A 24,477-nucleotide genomic window follows, 5' to 3' on the forward strand; every position below is an offset into this window, starting at 1 on the left:
CAGCTGATATTTTGACCAAATGCCTAAAGTGAGCATGAAAATTTGTAGAGGATCTGGGGGATATTATTTATTCCAGAAGGATTAATTTTTTTTTTTCTGGCAGGTAGTTAGACTTTAGGTAGGTCACCTTGATCCACTCAAGATGTGTCTATTACAGGCTTTCCCTTATTCCTTGAGTGTGGCCCTTCAGTGGCTCAACTGAAAAGCTGGGGCTATTTTTAGTGTTTTTTCCTTTTTGGCAAATTCTGTATTCCAATTTTGTTTCCCAAGAACTGTAATGCTGGAAAATATCTACTTAGTTCTTTAGCCTCTTAGCAGCTATGTTTTGTTTGGTTTTTCATATGTTGTGTCAGATATATTCTCAGCCATGAGTTGGCAGATGCCTCAAGGGAAAATTGTGCCCAGTATGTCAAGTTTTCTTCCCTGGAGTTCTCTATTCTCCGGGGGTTGGCCCCTTAAGCCCTGGCTGCCTCGATAACCCTGATTTTCAGTTTTTGCTTTCCCAGGCCAGCAAGACTACCAGTAACTCTTAGCTTCTATGCCCTGCTGTGAAATTGGCATAAGTCCTGAGGGTTAAAAATAACGGCATTTTTTTTTTTTTTTTTTACCTTTGTGTGTGTGTTTGTGGTGAGAATACTTAAGATTTACTCTTTTGGTAAATTTTAAGTATGTGATACAATATTATTAACTATAGTTACATACAACATATTCATCTTTAAAACGGAAAGTACTTTTTGACACCCCAGCCCCTGAAAACCAACAATTTATTCTCTAAAATAACATATTTTGGACTTGTCTCAATGTCCGGATATCTTGGTTGCTCTCCAATGCCTTCATTTAGCTGGTTTGAATTTCACTCAGCTTTTACAATTGTTATGACAGGAGATTTTGTATGATACCAAGTATTCCATCGTAGCCGAAAGTAGAAGACTGGGATAGAGATTTGTCTCTTCCACTGATTGGCTTTAATACTGGGCAACTTGCTAAGCTTAATGAACCTGAGTTTGCTCATTTCAAAATAGATGCAATACAAACTACCTTAATGTTAGATGGAATAAATAAAATATGCACATAGAGTTAGCACAGTTTTTGGCATTTAATAACACCAAATATTTTCATATTCTTTTTACTAATGATAACATTAATATATATATATTCATCTGTCTTACACACTTGTTCCAGACAGGGTTGAAAGAATATTCAAGGTGTTGGGTACAGTACAATAAATGCCCAAGGGGTTTATATTAAAATTTCTCAGGCAGGTAGTAGATGATGGAGATTCAAGATAGACTAAAAGGTAGTACCATTGTAGGAAAAGCACAGTTATGAGGAGGCAGTGGTTGGGAGTCTTAGCAGATAGGTAGGTGGGCTGTCTACATGAAAAAGTCATTTATCCAAGCTTGTGTGCTGGCCACAGGGTATGGTAAAAGGTCAGAACACAGGGCTCTTATTTCTAGATGTGGACTGGCATGGCCAAACTAGGCCATACATATATAATGTGTAAATAGAGAGGATATAGAATTTTTTTAAAAAGGCTCAAGCCCATTATTTCCAATAGCCAAATTATGGAAACAGCTCAAGTATGCATCAGTTGATGAGTGGATAAAGACGAAGTGGTATATTTATACACAACATACACACACACACACACACACACACACACACACACAGTGGAATATTATTCAGCCATCAAAAGAATGAAATCTTGCCATATGCAATGACATGGATGGAGCTAGAGAATATTATACTAAGTGAAATAAGTCAGTCAGAGAAAGGCAAATGCCATATGATTTCACTCATATGTGGAATTTAAGAAGCAAAACAAACAAGCAAAGGGAAAAAAAAAGAGAGAGAGCAAGAGCAAATCAAGAAACAGATTCTTAACTATAGAGAACAAACTGATGGTTATCATAAGGAAGGTGTATGGGGGGATGGGTTAAATAGGTGATGGGGATTAAGGAGTACACTTGGGATGAGCACTGGGTGTTGTATGGAAGTGCTGAATCACAATATTGTACACCTGAAACTAATATTGTACTGTATGTTAACTAACTGGAATTTAAAAAAACTTAAAAAAATAAGGCTCACATCTTTAAGTAATGAGATGGAGAGACAGTCTTGGGATTTGGGCAGAGGCCAATTACAGGGTCTTAGTTCATGTTGATTGGGCTTTGACAACTAACCATGATTATAAACCCAAGCACATGGGGTCAGAACATCCTCAAAGCACCTTGGCTCAAAGTCAAGATTAGGAACTGGTAAGGGACTGAACTTGTAAGGAGAGTTGTGTGTCCCAAACAATGGAAAGATAAAGGATGCAGAAACTGGAAGAACAAGGCAGGGTCAGTAGATCAAGGAGTCATGGAAGTAATGCTGCCTTCAGCCCCCTACTCTTATACCATGGTTCCATGTCTGTAGACAGGTGTAGTAAATGGCAGGGACTATTGGATCTCTGGACAGCTTTATATCATTTCTTGGGTATGGAGGATCATGATTGCAGAGCATTAATCACAGAGAGAAGAAAACCAGAAGCCTCACACGAACACTACGTTAAGAGAGACATGCTAATAATAGCATGGGGGTAATCCTCTTCCCCCAGGTCTATTACCATTGAATATAAATAACAGAACTTGTTGTTTATTCTAACTTATTGTCATTTTTTGGACATGACCATGTTGACTCAATCATCAGAGATTCAATGGTACATACTACATGCTAGACCCTGCATTTAGACATTCTTTGATAAAACCCCAAGTATTCCATTTATAAGCCAGATGAGCCTCATCTGGCTATTTTACTACTTTGTACTCCAGTTTCCTAATATGCAAAAGGATGATAATCATAGTACCTATCTTATGGTGTTGTTGTGAAAAGCAAATGAGATGCAGAGGGCTTAGCACCTTCTCTGATGCATAATAAATGGTCCTTATGATATGTTGCAGTTATCTATTGCCGTGTAACAATAAGTCACAATAACAGAAAAGTTATTCCAAAACTTAAAGCCTGAGAACAATAATATTTATTATGGTACAGTTTCTGTCAGAAGCAGCTTAGCCAATGGTTCCTGTTGGGGTCTCTTATGAGGTTTCAGTCAGGGTGTTGGCCAGAGCTGCTGTCATCTCTAGGCTCAACTTGAAGGATCTGTTTCTGAGCTTGCTCATGTGGCTGTTGGCAGTGTTCTCCTCAGTGTGGTCTTATGGCATGGTAGCTGGCTTCCCATGCAGCAACACAAGCCAAGGGAGTGAGAGAGCTCACCTAAGACAGAGGACAGGATCTTTATAACTTCATCTCAGAAGTGACATCCTATTACTTCTGCTGTATTTTATTCATTAGAAGTGAGTCACAAAGTCCAGCCCACACTCAAGGGAAGAAAGCATACCCACTTATAGATGTCACTTCAATCTCATCAGGCAAGGCTGACGTGAAATGTACAAAGCAGAAGCCTATGTCATTGTCAGATAGCTTCTCTTGGTCCCAAATTCCTGATTGAGTGTGGGGGACCCCAGTGGTATGGTGGGAGGAGATGGCCCACAGCTGCTGGTGACACTGCACATGTCATTAGTCTTGTCAGATCTGGGAAGCTCAATCTCTCCCTACATGACAGCCATTCTATCCCAGAGACTTATATTGGGACCCATGGGTAGTGGTTAGTTGCAAGGGCTCTAGATCCATGCTGATCATGTTTAAACTCTCCACCACTCACCAGTCAGAAACCTTGGCGGAGTTACCTAACCTTGCTGCATCTCAGTTTCCTTAAATGAAAATGGGAACAAAAATAGTAAGTACTCCTATGGTAGTTGTGGGAATTAAATGAGACAATCATGTAAAGTGCTTTAGAATAGTGCTTGCCCCACAGAAAGTACTCAGTAAATGCTAGCTATTAGTATTTCTATAAACATAAAGGAAGAAATTGCATTATCAGTTTATCCACTTTCCTTTGTGGGCATGTTAACAAAACTTGCAATTTCCAGGTACTTGGACCTCAGAGTCACACAGGACTCATCTTTCTACAGGGAGAAATCAGAGTTACTGCCCAGGCATCTTCGAGCAGTGTGTTACTGCCTTGAACTTTCTGGGGTTAGACAGCCCTAAGGAAATCCATTTCCCACATATTAAAAGTGCCTGCAACATACTAGCCACTCAAAAAATACCAGTTACCTTCCCATTTCTCCCTTTACTCCTATTTAGAATGAACTAGAAGTGAAAAGGTATCTCTATATAAAATGTAACTGTTAATAGAAAGCCATATCTGCTGAGTGAGTGGTTCAGGTGGTACATGTTCTAAGATCCCAGAGGAGAAAGTGATTTCAGGGTGAGGTACTTAGGAAATGGATGGTTAATTATCAAGGGATTTTAGACTGTGGAACCAATCAGAAAAGATAGTTTAGGGTGAGCACCCATTTTCTCTCAGTTACCTAACAACCTAAGGTGAAATCAGGCTGTTTGAAATGTTCTGATATTGGAAACTCTGTCCTCATATTTCCTCATATATCCTCAATCATTTGGGTTCTCTGTTGGTGAAAATGGTGTTAACTAAACCTATTTTCTCCTCAGGCTGATGGTCAGCATCATTTACATCCTTACAGAGTTTTTAGCTCCTCAGAGGCAAGTTCTTTACAAATAAAAGAAAGTTTGCCCTTTTAATGATCATGTGAATTAATCAGGAAGGGAAATTATTCATTGAAGTGATAACTGCTAGTCAACTCGAGGCCATCTCTATTAGATTTTCATCAGGAATAATTCTGTTAAAATAGGTTACCTGCTATATTTGATGTGAAACTAATTGAATGTGGAAGTATGTATATTTTGCACTTATGCCACTTAAAGAGATTGGTATCATTAGAACATTAATGTTTCCTCTTAATTTATTAAGCATTGAATGAGAGAAAGTCAGAAACTGGGAAAGAATTTTCCCTTTTTGGGAAAAACCTTGGCAGAGTGGAAAAGGTGAGATTTTCAAATCAGAACTAAAAAATTTGAAGTGAAGCTAACTAACTGAAGGTTCCCAGCTCAACAATGAAGACTATTAACTAGATAAAATATTTTTAAATATGTAATATACAACATGATGACTATAGTTAACATTGTTGTATGGTGTATTTGAGAATTACTAAGACAGTAGATACTAAAAAATTGTCACAGGGAGAAAAATTGAGGGAAGGTACAGTTACATAAGGTAATAAATGTTAACTAAACTTATTGTGGTGATTCTGTTGCAATGTATGTATGTCGAGTCATTATGGTGTATACCTTAAATTTACACAGTGCTGCTTGTTAATTATACCTCAATAAAACTGAAAAAAAATTTAAGAAATTAGAGAACTTAATTATAATTTGTAACGCTCTGCAGGATTCAGAATATCTGTTGTGAGCTGTTTTTGGTGTAGACTTTTAACTGGGTTGTTGTATCCTCAAGGAGGTACAAAAACTACGAATTATTTAGTATTTCCAACTTGTTTTGTAAAATTATGTTACGTAGAAAATACTTATTAACCACAAAACATACTAAGAAAGAATATGACTTCCTTTTTTTATAGCAATTATGATTGTAATCTTAGTTGTTTTCAAAAACAATTTTTTAGGGCTGAAACATGAGTCAGTTTGCAATTTGGGGTGATGCTCTCTATTGCAATGGACACTAACATTTTTCCTGATAGATAATAGGCACATTTTGGCAGCAATCAAATAATCTAAACCTAAAACAAATTACTTACACATAATCAAAAAAAGGTTTTATTCTTTTCCAAGGTCCACTTCATAACTACAGCCTATTATAGTAAACAGATTTGCAATAGCATTCTTCTCCTCTCCAAACTCTCTTGATTTTATCTGATGAAGGAAAAATGCTCAAGTTAAGAATGATATTATTGCATGGATCTCTGAGTAGCTTTCTTCTCGACTCTGCCAATAAGTGATTATTATTTAGTATAAATTTCTCATCAAATTTCATTTTAAATTGAAAGGAAGATTATTATTTCACAAGAAAGACTAAGGAAATTCATCTCTTCTTTGGCTTTTGTGTTTTGATTTAAAGCATCACTGCTTTCCCAGGCTTAGAAAATGTTGACTCACTGCACGAGTTTATTATTGCTACCGTAACAAATCACCACAAACTTAGTGGTGGCTTAAAACAACATCTGTTTATTATCTTACTGTTTCCATGGATCAGAAGTCTGGGCACAGTATGGCTCGACTGGTCTCTCTGTGCATGGTCTCAGGAGGCCAACATCAAGATTTTGACAGAGCTGTGTTCATGATTAGAGGCTTTGAGGTAGAATCTGCTTCAAAGCTTGTTCAGGATATTGTTAGAATTTGGTTCTTTCTCATGCTTCCATGTGGCCACTCCAGCTTTAAGCCAGCAACAGCAAGTTGAGCCCTGCCCATGCTTCACATATTTCTGACTTCTGCCTCTGCCATGTCTCTCTGCGTTTAAGGAATGATATGATTATATTGGACCCAAATGGATAAATCCAGGATAATCTCTATTTTGTGGCCAACTGGTACCAAGCATGGGGTTCTAAAAACTAATCCTGGGCTCCTAGGTGGCTCAGTTGGTTAAGCGACTGCCTTCGGCTCAGGTCATGATCCTGGAGTCCCGGGATCGAGTCCCTCATCGGGCTCCCTGCTCAGCAGGGAGGCTGCTTCTCCCTCTGACCCTCTTCCCTCTTGTGCTCTCTATCTCTCATTCTCTCTCTCTCAAATAAATAAATAAAATCTTAAAAAAAAACTAATCCTAAGGATATATTTATGAGTGAATATATCTATTCCTGAACCAATGACTGCCTAGGGGGATGGGATATGCTACAAGCATAGACCAATCAAGGCTCATTCCTGGAGCTGGGGTAAATCAATTCAGCCTAAACCACCTGGTGGAAAATCCAGGGTCCTAGAGGAATGGGAAATAGAAGATAGCATGGCAATTAACAACTATCTTCTAACAATTTGCAAATAACTTTATAAAAAAGAAAAAGGAAAAAGTATACTACCCTACTATCCTAGCACCACTACTATTAATATGTGGGTTTGTTTACTCTTTGGTTTATGTCTTTTCCCCTTAGACGAGTGATTTAACATAGTTGTAAAACTAGTGTATTTATAATTTTATGTCACATCTTCTTATTTGATATTATTTCATATCCTTGATAAGTTCTAATAACTACACAGTATTCCACTGAGTAGAACATACCGTATTTACTTAATCCATCTTCTACTATTGAACACTATTGAACATTTGGTTTAGTCCTTCTCGGTTATTGTTTGCTTCTTTTGTTTGTTTTGGTTTATTTATTTCTTTGCTATTATGTATGCTATTCCAACGTTTCATCTAAACATGCCTAAAAAATTGTTTAGTCTCAAATGCCTATATTTATCCCAATATACCAATAGGATAAGAGATGGAATTTATATATGTTAAGTACCTGACTCTCCTATTGATTTCAATACCTTTTTCTACCTGCTAATTTATTTAGTCAATCAAATTAAATGCTTCATGTTGTCCATGCATGAGAACATGCTGTAGCCTCCCCTAAAAACTTAGAGATATGGGAAATTAGGTTACTTTCTTTGGATTAAGCTAGTGAAATCTCTAGGCATATTTTCTCCAAATATTTGTTGATGCCCAGTGTGTGCCAAGCACAGTTGTAAACACTAAGTGATAAAACAGACATAGTCCCTGCCCTCATGGGTGGATGTGATTAATCATCCATGGAATTAATTAAAGAGATTACTTACTGATGATTGAGTCTAGCACTTGGGACAACCCTAAGCTTCAATCAAGACAACCTGGTTATCATTTTAGGGAGTAAGGATATGAATGAATACGTTAGAAGTTGGAAATCTAATTGATTATAGCGCATCCAGTTTGAAGATTGAATATGGGAGGCATAGAATTGAGATGCTCAAAGAGATAAAAGTGGTCATTGTCCATCCCCTAGTTGTGCAAGGAAGAACCTCCCCAACTCTGTGGATTCATGAAATTTGGTCCCTGTGAAAGGGACATCGGTGCTTGATCATGGGACCATTTCATTTTGTTCTGATTTTAGTTTATTGACTGATGTTTCTACAATAGATTGATCTCCTCTGGTTTGACCACAGTCTAGTTTGGGGTATATCTTTCAAGCATACCAAATTCTCCGAGGAGACTTAAAATTTAACCCTGCCAGGGCATCACCTGAATCCTGCTAGAGCAGAATCTTGCAGTAGGCTGGGTCAGGCCATGTAAGTTTGAGACACTTCCTTAGATCATTGTGTCTCAAATCGTGGGGCAGGATCTATTAAGCAGGGAATGAAATTAATGAAGTGGCTTGTGAATAACACATTTGTAAAAATATGAAATAGAATTGAGTAGAAAATATCAATAGGCATTATGGGAGTCAGGTGCTAGCCTTTCTTGTCAACACACGCTTTTCCCTTTTTATTTGAATTGTAACACTGATCTATTCAGTCAGCCAATTAGTTAATGAAAAAGTATCAATCCAGTTTGTGAATGATTTAATAATTAATAGGTTATTAATTTTGCAGATTAGCTATGCATGGATATCAACTAGAGTACTTCTTAAAAATTCAGATTTAATGTATCCATCTTTAGGTATTCCAATTCAGATATCTTGGAGTGAGACCTAGGACTCTATTTAAACAAGGGTCCCAGATGACTTTGATATAATCAATCAAATACGTCCTGAGTTTGGGAACCAAGGTTTGGATGACAAATCCATTATGAGAGGAACTCTTTTGTCTACTCATTTGAAGCACTGGGACATTTATACCATCAATACTTAGGATTTTTAGGTGTACCAATAAAGCTAATGAAGGTAATTGCAGAGTATATGAAATTTCTCAAAGGACATAGAACTAATGCTGTGCTGTAGAGAGAAAAATGGTGTCCCATCCCTCAGGATAACCCAACACAAGACTGATTTTTCTCAGGACTCACCATGGTTGGCATTATGTTGTTTCTCATCTTTTATCAACAACAACTTGGGGATTTACCAAGATATGTGAATCCCTAAAGATGAATATCTAGGTTGGGAATAACTGAAATGCTAAGCTAAAGAATTGATACAGAATAGACACTCTCATTTATTTAAGAATTTTCTTCTACTTGTGTGATCAAGTTGCCATGGGAACCTAAAGGCTCATTTACCACATATGAATGCACAATGCTATCAATTTTTTAAAATGATAAAAAACTTGCTAAAGATCCATTCAGTTTACTCTACCTTCAGAATGACAGCACTTTATAAAAACTAACAAATTATTTAATTGTAGACAGTTGTTTAAATGTAGAATTCTGGTAAAACACCAAACTGGTAAATGGCTTTTGGTTTTTGTAAAATTAAAATTATCTTTGTTCATTTGAATGTTTTCCTCTAATAATCTAGGTGCTGCTGTATATAATCGTTCAAAGAGGGGAGACATTTAAAATAGGTAATGATGTAATTAATCTGAATGGACACTGGCAGTAGCTTCTCAGGGTCTAAGCATTAACCCAGTTTTTGACTGGCTTATGGGGAAGTTCTGCAAATGTCAGAAGAGCTAGTATGGCTTGAACAGGCGAGGGAGACAGAGAATTCAAATAGCAAACATTTTCCAACTAGTATAAAAAAAATCAGTATTTTAACACATACACACTCAGTGTGTGCTGTCTGTCTGATTTCCAATCCTGCTTCAAAGGGACTTTGAGCTTTTGATTTCAGGTTGAAGCTTGGGCTACTGAGGTAGAAATTAGATGTTGCTAGGAAGACCATAGGTGCAATTTAGAATGAGAAAATATAAAAGTGCATGAGATAATCAAGGTGATTTTCCAATGGACAAAAAAAAAATGGGTTGCATTGAGCAAAATGATGATTTGCTCATTTAGGACACCACTAATACATGCATAGAAACACACAGAGTTTCACATATTTACACATTTATAGATGGGGAAAATATACTCATGCTTAGGCAAAAAGTTGGAGGTGTCTCAAATGAGAATGAATAAGAAAGCCTTCTTTTCTTTTGTTTCCAAATAAATGTGTCTAACTTTGTTTTGTCAAAACTCTTCCATCACCAGATGGACCTTAGCAATATTTCAGGCTAAATTTGGTAACTACGAACTCATTTCTCACCATTACTTCCATTAGGATAGGTTTGTCATGCTTGTTCCTAGGAGCTACCTGTAGAGGTACAGGGCCAGGCGGGTGTTGTTTTTCTTATTGAGGGCTGTAGGCCATGGTCCAGCAAACATCCAGATAGGGAGAAGGTCACAATCATCCCTTCTGGCTCTAACACCAGCGATCAAAATAACAAGAGGGCCCTACTCTCCTGCTCTCCCCCAGCTGTAAAGAAAGAGATATTTGTCACAAACTCTGTGCACCCCCAAAAGTGACTCCCTCTCCCCCTCTTTAGGACTTTTTATATTAAGTGGGAGGGAGATATTCTACTAAATTTGAATAAGTAGCTGATAAAAACCGATGGGTTTTCCCCAAAATCCAATAAATAAAATCTAAGTCATAACAAGGAGATATTATTTTGTATCTATTGGCAGAAATTATAGCAATCATATATGACCTAGCGTGGGTTATCAGATACGTTTGTGTACTCTTGTGGCAGTGAAAATTGGTCTAAACCCTTTGGAGAAATTTTGGCAAGAAATTTTAAAATTAATTTTAATATACTCAAAAAAATTTAATTACATTAATTTAAAAAGGCACTGTACCTTTTAATCCTAGACTTTAATTGCTAGGAATTTACCATTCATACACATTGTACAAATCCAAGGGTGATTGTTGCATCATTAATGTAATAAGAGAAAAGGATCAAAGTCAATCTAAGCATCCTCAATGGAGCACTACTCTATTATGTTATATTATGCATGTAACAAAATGCTACAGAATTTAAACTAATTGAGGTAAATCTATACATGCTGATGTAGAAAGACCTGGGAGAATATGTTCCAAGAAATTCCAAGGCACAGAAGTGAATGATAACATAATATGATGGCATTTTTGTAAAACTACACATACAATTGTTTCTCTCTATATCCCTTTTATTAAAACTTTTTTAAAAAGATTTTATTTATTTATTTGCCAGAGAGAGAGTGAGAGTACAAGCACAGGGAATGGCAGACAGAGGGAAAAGTGGGCTCCCTGCTGAGCAAGGAGCCCGACATGGGGCTCCATCCCAGGACCCTGGGATCATGACCTGAGCTAAAGGCAGACGCTTAACCGACTGAGCCACCCAGGTGCCCTAAAACTTTATTTTTTGTGTATGCATACAAATTCTGAAAGCATTTATAAGAACATATAAACAGTCGTTCTCCCTGTGAGTGGCGCTGACAATTGCTGGATGTGGAGATGCTTTTACTCCTCAATTGATATACTCTCTATTGTTTGAATGTTTTTTATTTGTTTTTTATTTTTAAAAGATTTTATTTATTTATTTGACAGAGAGAGAGATAGCGAGAGCAGGAACACAAGCAGGGGGAGTGGGAGAGGGAGAAGCAGGCTTCCCGCGGAGCAGGGAGCCCGATGCGGGGCTTGATCCCAGGACCCTGGGATCATGACCTGAGCCCTAGGCAGATGCTTAACCAACTGAGCCACCCAGGCGCCCTAAAACTTTATTTTTTTATGTATGCATACAAATTCTGAAAGTGTGTATAAGAACATATAAACAGTGGTTCTCCCTGTGAGTGGCACTGACAACCGGGTGTGGAGATGTTTTTACTCCTCAATTGATATACTCTCTATTGTTTGAATGTTTTTTAAACTATTTGCCTGTATGACTGTTCTATTGACAATAAAATAGTAGCAAACTAAAATAATTTGAGTGTGAAGAATGGAGGTTGTAACTTAAGAATTAGTTTTTCTTGGGGCGCCTGGGTGGCTCAGTTGGTTAAGCGACTGCCTTCGGCTCAGGTCATGATCCCAGGGTCCTGGGATCGAGCCCCGCATCGGGCTCCCTGCTCGGCGGGAAGCCTGCTTCTCCCTCTCCCACTTCCCCTGCTTGTGTTCCCTCTCTCGCTGTCTCTCTCTCTCTCTCTCTCTGTCAATTAAATAAATAAAATTAAAAAAAAAAAGAATTAGTTTTTCTTGCACCTGTAAAGGTCATCAGACTTAGCACACTGAGGAAAAAGGCTATGGATGGCGGTGGGGAACCTGTTCTGTGCCCCTGTTGTTCATTTGGCCACTGTTGTTTGTTGTTACAAGGTGTGTGCTATTGTCCCAGGTGTTCATACCCACACCCCCAAGGCCTCCTGCGTCTTGCTCATATTACCACTGGTCACCATAGTAACTCCTGTTCAACATAGTCCCCTTGAAATAAGGCTGCGTCCACTGCACAGGTGCAGTGTCGCGGGGAGGATGGGCCCAGAGTTTTGAAGTAGCGTCTTTGTCTCTCACCCCGCCTCCAACCATGGGTGGCTATGGATTTTCCTTTATTCTTTAAATACCACTGCCCAGACTACATGGTGGAAGGGAATTATGATTGTAGGGTAGGGAAAATGTCTAGAGCTGGAAGCCATACATGGAGACAGCCAAGAAATTAAACCCTTCTCTGGGTATCCCTTGTGTACAGCTACTTTTCCAACTTTTGTTCTGCTGCCTTCTCCGCAGGACTACCTCCTTTGTCTCATGCATGGTGCCAATATCTACCAACCCTCGGGAAAATTCCTTCTCTGTTCAGTGTGCCTGAGTATACTAATTGTTAAGCAATAATCATCCTCTCTTTCTTCCTTAGCTATACAACTGGAATTTATTTGATATGATAATATGTCCAGCTGAAAATGTACATTTCCTACACCTCCTTGTATCTAGAGTGGTGAAGAGAGGCATGTAGTAGTGTTTGATGGGACTTTTGAGAAACATTTTTAAGGATGACTTACTCAGATAAGTGACATGTGATTTTTGACTTTCTTCCCTTCTGCCGCTTCTTGCTTAGTGCTCAGCTGTGCTGGCTGGAACTTGAGCAGTCATCTTGGACCATTGCGGGGACATGAGGAAGAAAGCTCACATTGAGAATGGCAAGATAGAAAGATTGAAAGCACCAGATACTGTGAGGCCACTCTATCAGGTATGGCAGTCTGCTTCTAGTTCATTTTATTTGAGGGAAAAAAACTCTTATGTATTTAAATTGTGATAATTCTCTCTGTTGTGAGTAGAACCCAGTTCTAATTACCTGAATCCACCTAACTAGCTCTGGTACATTTTCCAAGTGTGAGTTATTTAGCAGTGAAAAGCATGGTTACCTTAGGCGGATCAACAACTGGTAAAGAAATAGGGCCATGGGCCTGCTTTGGTTTTCAAGTTTCTCTTGATATAGAGTACAGGGTGGACAGAGTTTGATTCCCTTTGAATTCTCTCTTCTGGAATGTGTTGGAGACACACTTCTTTATTTTTTTCCAATTATACAGCAGTAACTTAAAAATATTTTTTTATGGCTGTTGTCTTAATGGACTGCCTCCGGGTCACATGCATTTTGCTCACATTTGCTCAGTTAATCCTCACATCAGCCCTAGGTGTAACTCTCAGAATGGAGATGAGTTTCACCTTGCTATGCAGAGCAGGACTGATTTCTTTCATTTGCAATTCTTCACTCCTGCTTTTAAAAATTGCATAATTAATGAATTGCCTGCATTTAAAAATTTGCCCAGTCCTCACCCAAGACCACATAATGATCAGTCCCCAGACCTAGTGATAAAATTACTCTTACAAGAACTTGTTTCAGTTCTTAGGCAAGGTCTATGCCTGTCCATAATCTCTTGATGGTGGGGGGTAGGGTGAGTGGATGAATTCCATACTTTCGATTGCAGATACAAGGAGTATTTCAAGAATGGGTCAATTGTTTGCCTTTACCTTTACCAACCACATACAGATATAAAATATGTGTGACAAATGTTCAAAGCCCCCTTCCTTCATCCAATAAAGAGGCAGCTCCCTATGACTATGGAACTTTCCCGTCTCACTGTTAACCATAGCCTATTACTTGAGATTTTCACAGGACATATTAATCTGAGTTAATTATGGACCTCTATAAATACTTACATGTTATAGGGAAGATTTTAAAATGTAAAATAATTTTGATCTATAAACTGATCATTAAAAATCGAGCTACCTATTTCTTTAAAGTGAACAGGTATCCATGCGGATGGACAGGTGAAATTTTATTTTGGTGGCAGGAAATAGAAATGTGCTCATGCCTAGCATACTTAGCATCCTGGGTATATGAAAGTAAGAGGCAGCAGTATGAGAATACTTGATATACTTGCAATAGGTCTAAAGGGCAATGGAATATAAAATTCGTGAGTTAGTTATAAGTTGGCCCTCCATATTCTTGTATGGACTCTAAGTTCAGGTGGTTTGGGCCCTGTGTTTCTTTAGACCCCAAGCAGGGTTACATGAATTGACATAGAAAGTATTTTATTAATAATTTCAGAATGCATGCCCATGGATACCTATTTTTAATATTCTTTTATTTCCTTTAATATAAGATATTATTTTTAAAAAGCCAAAAGATCCAACTTTAGGAATAAAGATTTTTAAAAGTATGTGTATGCTATTATCATCCCTTACTCTGCAAGAAGAATAAATCTTCCCAAATTTACTTTACATGTTTAATATTTTTGAATGCATACAATTCAATCTTGAGTTACCTGTTAGGGCATTATTTCTGGATAAAAGACTTAAAATTGGATGTTACAGGTCACAGATCTGTACTTATCTATCAATTTCATGCCTCAGAAACATAGCTTCTTATAGTACTTGATTACCAAATTGTGTTGTGTATAAAAACACATAAATGTGAGTGCTAGTGTTGTTTCAATGCCCAGAGAAAAGAAATTGGATAGTTTAGAAAGGAGACACAAAAAGCAAAATCAGTATCAATTGTTTAAAGAATCATTTGCCTATTTTAAACCATATCAATAGCTTCGCTAAAAAAAATGAAACTTCTAAATTATGAGTCATATAATAGTCATGGGGAGAGTTGGTTTCTCTAATCCAAACCTTTTAAATAAGTGATTTGTAAAATAATTGCTACAAGCAAGAGGCAAGTGGACATAAGTTACAGGGTTTAAGTACATCCACAGAAGAACAATGGGACCACAGATAAACTGACTTGGAATGCGGGAAACAACAGAAAATGAAAATAAAATTGCTTCCTGATTTCAGTTTGTCTTGAAAAATGGTTGTCTATGGCTAGTTGCACCAAATGTATAATAAAATAACTTGTTTTTCCTGATGAAGAGCGCTTTATGCTTGTGGGAACTGTGTTGGACAATTCACAGGCATGTTAAAATACAGCCTGATGCACCCTCGATCTTAAGTTTTTTTGGTCATATTTGCTGGCGTGATCTTTTGAAGTTTTGCTGCCAGGATGTATTAGAAGAATAAAATAAGTTTAGTGGGTGCCTAAAGAGAAAAACAAATAAATAGACACATATGCATATCAAAATCAATATCATAAAATGGCAAGCACCCCCATTTGCCCTGAGGTTCCTCTAGGTTTTATCATAAGCTATAGCAGAGAGCTATAAAGTGGTTTTCTCTACTCTCGTTTTGGGAGATGGGGTAAGAAAGCCATGGATGAGAAGCTCACAGAACAGAGGGGAAAATGGTTCAAAAATGAGGAAAGAATAAAGAGCTGAAATAATTTGACGAGGGTGTTTTGGGTGTATGTGTTTGAAAATAGAGCCAAAGTCACGCTCTGAAAATCCTTCAGAGTACGGCAGCTTCTTAGTATGTGCTATATCAGAAAGAGTCCTGGCCTCAGTGCCGGGGGTTGGTGTTACTCCTGGATCCTCCCCTAACAGCGAGCTTAGTGCTCTCTTTATTTCTCTGTTTCCTCCTTTCTGGAAGTGAGATTGATTTTACCCAGTGAACTGGGTTGAATAATGTTACCTCCAACTTGAGGTCCACTCAGAACCTCAGCATATGACCTTATTTGGAAATAGAATTTTTGCCAATATAATTAAGCTAAAACAAGGTCATACTGGATTAGAGTGGACTTTCCCCCCTCATTTCCTATAAGAATCTTATATTTACAAAAATGACAAGAGCACAGAACTTCCTGCAATTGTTTCAAATTGCACTTTTCTATATTTTAATTTTTCCCTCAACCACTTTATTGAGGTATAATAGACATACTAAAAGCTGTACCTATTTAAGGTACACAAACCTGATGGGTTTAAAGAGAAATACATACTTTGACACCATTACCACAATGTAAGCCATAAGCATATCCATCACCTCCGGTTTGCTCATGCCTTCCTTCTTGTCCTTATTATTTTTTTTGTAACAAGAACACTTCACATAAGGTCTACTATCTTAATAATACTGTATTGTGTACTTAAAAATTTGCTAACTATAGGCACTGTGCTGTACCGTAGATTGCTAGGACTTATTTATCTTGTATAACTAAAATTTTATGCCTTTTGACTAATACTCCCCCTTTCCCCTCCCATCAGCACCCCCGGCAACCACTACTCTACTCTGTCTCCATGATTTTGACTATTTTAGATTCATACTCCTATAAGTGGCATCATGTACTATTTGTCCTGCACCTGGCCTATTTCACTCAGGTTCCAGGTTCATCTGTGTTGTCCCAAATGACAGGATTTCTTTTTTTTTTCTTCTTAAGGCTGAATAATGTTCCATTGTATGTATATACCACATTTTCTCCATCTGTTCATCCATCATGGGCATGTTTGTTGCTTCCATGTCTTGGCTATTGTGAATCATGCTGCAGTGAGCATAGGAATACAGATAGCTCTTTGATCCTGATTTCAACTCCTTCGGATATATACCCAGAAGTGGAAATGCTAGATTCTTTGGTAGTTCGGTTTTTAATATTTTGAGGAATCTCCATATAATTTTCCATAGTGGCTACACTGATTTTCATTTCTACCAACAGTGTATGATGGTTCCCTTTTCTTTACGTCCTCGCCAATACTTACTATCCTTTTCACTTATGATACCCATCCTAACAGGTGGAAGGTAATATATCATTATGGTTTTGATTTGCATTTCCCTGATGATTAATGGTGTTGAGCACCTTTTTATATACCTGTTGGCCATTTGTATGTCTTTTTGGAGAAATGTCTATTCAGTTTCTTTGCTCATTTTTTAATGGATTTTTTTTTTGGTCCTGAATTATTTGAGTTACTTATATATTTTGGACAATAACCATTTATCAGATAAATGGTTTACAAATGTTTTCTCTGATTCCATAGGTTGCCTTTTTATTTAGTTGTTTCCTTGGCTGTGCAGAAGCTTTTTAGTTTGACATAATCCCTCTTGTCTATCTTTGTTTTTGTTGCCTGTGCTTTTGGCATTATATCCAAAAGATTATTGCCAAGGCAAATGTCAAGAGGTTTTACCCTATGCTTCTTATAGGAATTATACAGTTTCAAGTCTCAATTTAATGCAGAGATTCCTTGTAAGTTAAGGAATCCAAGGATTTCCAGCAACCACTAGAGCTAGGTGAGAGGCATGGAAACTATTCTCCCTTGGAGCCTTCAGAATGAACTAACCTTTCCAACACTTTGATTTCAGACTTCTAGCCTCCAGAACTATGAGATAATAAATATCTGTTGTTTTAAGCCACCTAGTTTATGCCACTTTTATTATGGCAACCCTAGGAAATTAATATACCTATTTTACACAAAGAGTAGAAAATTAAAGTAAGATTTAAAAGTTCAACATAAGAACTCTAGCTAATGTATGTAGAGTATTATCTAATGAGATACAATAAGAAACAAGAGTGGGAAGGAATACATTTTTAATTTGTATAATCATTACATCAAGATTAAGATTCGGGCAACTGGGTGGCTCAGTTGGTTAAGTGTCTGCCTTCAGCTCAGGTCATGATCCCGGGTCCTGGGTTCGAGCCCTGCTTCAGGTTCCCTGCTCAGCAGGGGAGTCTGCTTCTCCCTCTCCCTCCCTCCCCACTCATGCTTTCTCTCTCACTCTCTCTCTCAAATAAATAAAGTATTAAAATAAGAAAGATTAAGATTCCCCAGTATTTTGCAACTATAATTTCAGAAGGAGGCTCTGATGCAGTTTCCACTCATCAGAAGCCTTTATGGGAATCCTAAAAACTGGAAGAGATTACTGTGGTTGCAGTAACCAGTTCGAAGACCCAGTCGGTGAGCCTGTGAAATTTATCATATAAATCCAACGCTCATGTATCTCTTTTACATAAGGATTAATGTCTTTTTCTAAAAATATTTTAATTATCTGATTCAAATGTTAATAAGAATGGCAAAGAGAAAAGAAGATCTAAGTAGAACCTTGATCTGAGCCATGAAGTATTGATGATAAAGGTATTTAGAAAATTTCCTTTGCACTCCTTAACATTGTGATGGAAACACTGAAAATCTTACCATAGTATAATTCTTCTGTTCAAAAGAGAAAATAACAACACACTGCTTATTAATATATGTGATAAAATATAAACAACTGATTCATCAAATTAATGTCCTGACACTTTCTAGGCATACTTTAAAATTTGAATGCATGGAAAACATCAGCATTTTTTGTTTTCTTCTTTGCAATTAAGAAGTTAATGTTTGGTCTTAGCAATTAGATGTAAGGATCCTGTGTCAGAAACACTAGTGCAGAATGCTGCAAAACTGCAAAATACTTTGAAATGGTTTAATCTCCGTGGGAAGAGTTAAATTTCTGGGTACCAGGGAAAAAATCAAACTGAAAAGAAGAGATGATTTTCAGGCAAAGACTAGATCTATTCAACCATGTTAGATTTGGAAGCAGAAATCAAGTATTTAGGTCGGTTTTCTGGGCATCCACTTCATAGGAATGATAAATATGCTTCTGTATCCTGCCATGCTTCATGATGAGCCAAGTCAAAGAGATTTACTCAGCCCCATTCATGGAGCCTTTGGGTGCTCAGTTTGTTTGGTCTGACAAAGCTAACAGTTCTCTGTTGCCCAGCCTCTAAACCTAACCTCAGATTGCAATTTAAATCCATTTTTTAAATGTTGCCCTATGCAGGCTTAGTGACCTGGCCCTTCAGGATAAATCGGTTCTGTAGCAACAGACCAGTTCAGTCAGGTACAGCCCTGCCCACCAACTACCGGTTATGTTTACCTTAGGAATCCTAAGGCCAAGTAATTCACTTTTCTTCTCATTCTGTTTTTACATTACTAGATTGCAAAATAAAGAAAGAAAAATTCACCAGCTAAAGTCAAAATTTTGGTCCCAGGTACCTAAATGTCTGGCTCTTCTTCTTTCTTCTGGTCTTGTTGACTAAAGAGGATGCATATACCTCCAATTTGATGGTGTTTACAAAGACTTGCAGAGGTGAGATATTCTATCTCTTGAGAACTTTGATCCTTTCAGGAAGATCTAGAAAAGTCCTGAATGCCTGAGATCATTGATATGAGTATGGAAAAGACATGCCTCGGGCTAGGATAGGTATGTTGTTTCTGGTACCTGAAAACAGAAAAGAGCAACCTAAAGGGACTTCCTCTTTCAACAAATGAATCTGGCCTTTTAATCAAGGATGGCATGGAAGGGGTATTTATAAAAACTTCTCAAATTTGACTTTATATAATATATTATAACTATATATAATATATAAAATATATAAATTATATATAATTATATATAAAAAGATAAATATATAAAATAAATATATAAATATATAATATATAATATATATTTGACTTTATAAATATATATAATATTTGACTTTATATAATATATATATAATATAATATAATATAATTAATAATGTTTGAATGTTTCCTCTGGACCAAATTACCTTAAGCCAGTACTTGACGAGCTGGTCACATTGAGGCTTTTGCTGTAGTTACAAAATTTAAATGGAATTTTTTTCAAACTTCAAATTTCTGCCCCCCCCTTTTTTTTTTTTTAAAAATAATTAATGGAACACACTGAATCTATTAATCTTAACAGCCAGAAGAATACCTGTCTCATATATATATTTCAGTGGTTCCACAAACATAGATTTATGCTTTTAAATTCCCCAGCCAACAGTAATTGAGTGAATAAATCAATCAATGAATAAATCAATCAATGAATCAGTGGATGAAGAAATTAGGAAGATTTTTTTTTAATTTTTTATTGTTATGTTAATCACCATATATTACATAATTTGTTTTGGTGTAGTGTTCCATGATTCATTGTTTGTTCATAACACCCAGTGCTCCATGCAGAATGTGCCCTCCTCGAAATTAAGAAGATTTTAAGGATATGCCTATTCCAAATGGATTTTAGGATACATTAGAAGAAATACTGTAAATGCCATAAAAAGAGACCTTTGGAAGTTTTATGCCCTTAAAATTGAGATCAGGTCAGAATATTTTATGAGTATTCACCACATAAAATCATTAAGAGGAAGATAAGTATAGTCTTAAAAGATTTAGTCTAATTAATTGGTCAAGGAATAAAAAGGAGATTCAAGTAATTTATAAAAGGTATATTGAGAAAATATCTACAAAGAGTAAGTGATACAAACTCAGAAAGTTAAAAACCAAAAATTTTACAGGGAATAATGGAATGTCTAGATATATAAGGTCTATTCAATACACTTAAGAAAAAATTTCTCTTTTGCTTGTCAAACTCAATTAAATTTTCCACTTGCCTAATTTGATAAAATAGAAGAATCCAACCAAAAATATAGTAGGGTAGAATACAGAATTTAAGAGAATTAAAAATTTATTTAAGGCATTCATTTTCAATAATATTGTGGATTACATACCCAAGTAGACCTCCATCTAAGAAAGAATAATCCTGGATAAATATTAAATGAACTGATGAGTTGTAGGAAAGCAAGGACTTTTCAGGTTAAAAAACACTAATCAAAGGCAGGAACCCAAAGAAGTAAAGAAAACAGTGAAACTGGCTTTTACATGTAGGTACTTGCTGGGCCTGTGAACTTGGGCTATATTTTGAAGAACTCTCAAAGTCTGGGAAAAAAAGACAAAATCCAGGACCTGTCTAAGGTGAAGGATTTAATATGAAGCCCTTATGTCTGAAAGCTGGTACTCTAATGCGTGTATAATAGTAATCCAGAAATCATATACTCTGCCACTGTCAAGTGGGACCACAAGAGAAATTAGTTACCTAAATATGGCACTGAGATGGGATAAACATTCAGAAACACCAGACTGACCTCAAGCAGGTTTGAAACCTAAATTTATGTTGCCATTGAGATATAAACATATAAAGTAAAAGGATTGCTGACTGGTAATTTCCCCAGGCACTTGGCAGAGGCAAATGTTGAACTTAAAGGAACTTCTTTTCATCTTGATCATCTCCAATGTTTCCCACACTAATAACTAAGGACAGAAAGAAACAAAGTACCATGAGCAAGAACCTTTGGAAAAAAATCCTCAAGTCTCAGATATTGTAATTTTCAGATGCAGCGTATAAAATATCTATGCTTACTATGCTTAAATAAAAGATAAGCTTAAAATTATGTGCATGGGACAAAAAAACAAAAAATAATCAAACATATTTGATAAAGAATTAAGCAGAACTCTTAGAAATAATAGCAATAATATCAAAAATAAAAACAGCGGGAGAAGGGAACATTATAGTAAAACTGAAACAAAAAAAGGAAACTGAAAAGAAATGATCAACTAAAAAAAATCATGTATAATCTAGCAAAGAGAGATAAAGTTCTGGAAAATATAAAAAATAAGTTCAGGGATATGGAGGATAGAGTGTGGATATCTACAAAATGTCTAAATGGAGTTCCGGGGGGAAAAAGATAAAAGAATGGGCTGAGGCCATATTTGAAGACAGTGGCAGAAAATTCTTTAAAATCTTTAATTTCTAGGAGTCCCCCAAATCTTAGGCAGATAAATAAAAAAATTGGTAACTAGACAAAACAACAAATATAAGATGATTTTAAAAGCAGGCATTGAGGAGAGACTTAGAAATACATACAACTTTTTCTCAGCAACAGGGGAAGGCAAGAGACCGTGAAATGATGTGCTAAGAGAAAGCACCTATTGATATAAAATTGCATAACCAGCAAACAATGTCTTTAAGGCAGAATAGTGCAATAAACACTTTTGCCAACTAAAAGGAACTGGAGATAGTTGGGTTTTTTTGTTTTTTTTTGTTTTTTTACCATCAGACTTCCAGTAAAAGAAACCCTGAAGGATATACTTGAGACAGAAGGAAAGTGATATAAGATGGAAAGTCAGAGTTTCAAGAATAAAGAGTGCAGAAAATAACAAATGTGTGTGCAAATCTATATAAACATCTATCATATAAAACATAAGTAGTAATGTCCACTCCAAGTGAATTATAGACCTTTTGTAAAATCCAAAGCTATTAAAGTTTTCAGAAGTTGATATCCAAGAATATCTTCATGATCGTAGGACAGGGAAATTTATTTTTAAGGCACAAACCCCACTAACCAATAAAAAAATAGGTTGCTCAAATATGTTACATTAAAATGATGATTTTCAAAACTTCTGTTAATCTAAAGGCACTATAGAGGGAAAACCAACAACCAAAAGAGAAAGGCAGAAACTGGGAAAAGATATATAACCAAAGAATACAAATATTCAGAATATATAAGGGACTCCAACAAATCAATAGGGAATGGCAAAACTCAAGAGAACAAACTCAACAGAAGACTTAAATAAGTACATCACAAAAAAATAAATCCAAATGGTCATTAAACTTATGAAACGATGCTCAAGTGGGCATGCACAGAAATGCTGATAGCCATTTTTTTTATTAACCAAAAATGAGGAAATAATCTGAATGTCCATTATCAGTAGATTATTCACATACGCTGTGATACATTTTCATGACAAAATACTATGTGTCTATGAGAAAGAAACTCTAGCTATGGGCATCGTCATGGATCTCACAAATGTACTTTCCAGTAAAAGAAGTAAGTCATGTGGTTCTATTTATACAGATTCAAAGACTTGTAATACTAAAAAGTGTATTGTTTGGGAAATCTAAGTGAGAAAACTATAAACAAAAACCCTGATCATTAATATGCAAGTCAGGACATCAATTACTTCTGGCGCAGAGGAAGAGAGATGAGTTTGAGGAGGGTACACAGTTTTTTGAGTTACTGGCAATTTTCAGTTTCTTATCCTGAAAATGGTGTTAAATGGGTGCCCAGTTCTCCGGTCTTGAGCACAATACCTGGACTCAGAGCAGGAGCCCAGTGAATGCTGTGCAGTGAATGATGGATGAGTCTCTCTTCCTTTGAAATCCAACCATCATTTATCTTTCTTTTTGAAAAGTTTGTAAAAAGTCTTCCTTTATATACCTTTCCCAGTCAGCTTGGCCTGCTATCACCAGGTACCATAGAGTGGGTGGCTCAAACCACAATTTATCTCTCACGGTCCTGGAAGCTGAAAAGTCCAAGAACCGGGCTCCAGCAGATTTCAGTTCCTAGTTCTCTTCTTGGTTTGCAGACTGCTGCCCTCTTGCTGTTACCCTCCCCTGGTGGAGAGAGGGAGAGCAAGCTCTGCCAAGTCTTCTCATAAAGGTACGAATTCCATCCTGGGAGCTCCACCCACATGACCTCATCTAACCCTACTTCCTTCCCAATAGCCCCACTTCTTAATATCACATTTTATTTCAGTAAAATAAAAAATTTTGAATTAGGATTTCCCTTGAAAAAAAAAGACAATGCTGATTTTAAGGACCATTTTTCAAATGTTAACTTCGGGTAAGGACTACATCTTATTTGCTCCTTTATCATAGCACCTAACAAGGGTCTGGTATCTGGTAAGTCTCAAAACTATTAACTAGCTAAAAAATATGAAATAATTATTTTGGTCAAGATAATTGCCCTCTTAATATAATGAAGAGAAAATTCAAAAGCTGTTTCTTTTGGAAACCAGGTCCCTAATTACAAACCTCTATTATCTTGACTGGAGTGTGTGTCTCTATTTGTTAAATAAGAAGAAGTCCTAGGATTAGCAGTTCATCTGGGTTAACAAGCTAGTTCCAACCCCAAAACAGCCCATCTCTAGAGAGGTAATGGTGATATTCAACAATTGTTTGCACCTTAGCATTAATATAACCAGAGAATTAATCAGCTGAAGACAGGGACTAGAGAGAAAGGAAAGGGACAGTGAGCTTTCAGGAATGATTGAGTTACCCCATCATCTTGAATTTTGCTGCCTGTCTGGCTGACTATTCCAGGGTATGGTTCTTTTCGGTAAGTGATTAGAAGCCCAGGGCCACCACAGAGCAGACCCAGGTAAGCACAGAAGCTCACACTTTATGTGAACCAAAACCTCTCAACCATCACAATTCTTTTCTTTTTTTTATTTATAGTTTTTTTTAAAGATTTTATTTATTTATTTGACAGAGAGAGAGAGAGAGAGAGAGAGAGAGAGAGAAAGTGACCACACAAGCAGGGGGAGTTGCATGCAGAGGGAGAAGCAGGCTCCCCACTGAGCAGGGAGTCCAGTGTGGGACTCTATCCCAGGACCCTGGGATCATGACCTGAGCCGAAGGCAGATGCTTAACA

The 24,477-nt window shown here is 36.8% G+C and overlaps 1 pseudogene; it reads right to left on the minus strand.

Annotated features, from left to right (window-relative positions):
* LOC112834993 (small ribosomal subunit protein eS4, X isoform-like) overlaps positions 1-24,477 on the minus strand; it is a 155,527-nt pseudogene that overhangs the window by 49,448 nt on the left and 81,602 nt on the right.

This window comes from Callorhinus ursinus, unplaced genomic scaffold (assembly GCF_003265705.2).
Source record: "Callorhinus ursinus isolate GAN/ISIS: 27379988/994484 unplaced genomic scaffold, GSC_fseal_2.0 scaffold11, whole genome shotgun sequence".
Taxonomy (NCBI): domain Eukaryota; kingdom Metazoa; phylum Chordata; class Mammalia; order Carnivora; family Otariidae; genus Callorhinus; species Callorhinus ursinus.